This window comes from Hylobates moloch, unplaced genomic scaffold (genome assembly GCF_009828535.3).
Source record: "Hylobates moloch isolate HMO894 unplaced genomic scaffold, HMol_V3 SCAFFOLD_4472, whole genome shotgun sequence".
Taxonomy (NCBI): Eukaryota; Metazoa; Chordata; class Mammalia; order Primates; family Hylobatidae; genus Hylobates; species Hylobates moloch.
In genome coordinates this window covers 2821-3598 of record NW_026656747.1, presented here as the reverse complement: position 1 = coordinate 3598, position 778 = coordinate 2821, and the positions used below count along the sequence as shown (strand labels likewise).

At 49.1% G+C, this 778-nt stretch overlaps 1 pseudogene; it reads left to right on the top strand.

The window, feature by feature from the left end:
• The first annotated feature begins 250 nt into the window (after positions 1-250).
• LOC116465330 (U6 spliceosomal RNA) lies at positions 251-376 on the top strand (annotated as a pseudogene).
• Positions 377-778: the final 402 nt, after the last annotated feature.

Below are 778 nucleotides of genomic sequence, written 5' to 3'. Positions count from 1 at the left end.
CCCATCTCTACTTAAGGTCAGGAGTTCAAGACCAGCCTGGCCAACGTGGTGAGACCCCATCTCTACTAAAAATACAAAAATTAGCTGCGCATGTTGGCGGGCGCCTATAATCCCAGCTACTCGGGAGGCTGACGCAGGAGAATCGCTTCAACCCAGGAGGCAGAAGTTGCAGTGAGCTGAGATTACGCCACTGGACTCCAGCCTGGGTGACAGAGCGAGACTGCTTCTCAAAACAAACAAACAAACAAACAAACAAAAAAACAGTTTAAAAACAAAGATGGGAACTATAGAACTTGGGGACCAGTCAGTGGGAAACGGGAGAGCATAGCCCCTGCACAAGGATGACACGCAAATTCGTGAAGCGTTCCATATTTTTTCTTTTCTTTTTTTCTTTTTTTTTTTTTTTATACGGAGTCTCATTCTGTCACCAGGCTGGAGTGCAGTGGCGCCATCTCGGCTCACTGCAACCTCCGCCTCCTGGGTTCACACCATTCTCCTGCCTCAGCCTCTGGGGTAGCTGGGACTACAGGCGCCCGTCACCACGCCTGGCTAATTTTTGTATTTTTAGTAGAGACAGGGTTTCACCATGTTAGCCAGGATGGTCTTGATCTCCTGACCATGTGATCCGCCCCCCTCAGCCTCCCAAAGTGCTGGGATTACAGGCGTGAGCCACCACGCCTGGCCACCTTTGCTTGGTGTTAAATATGTACGAAATCTTATGATAGGACATAGTTGTAAGCGGTGGTCAGACGTGGAAATGATGGGGAGACAAAAATAT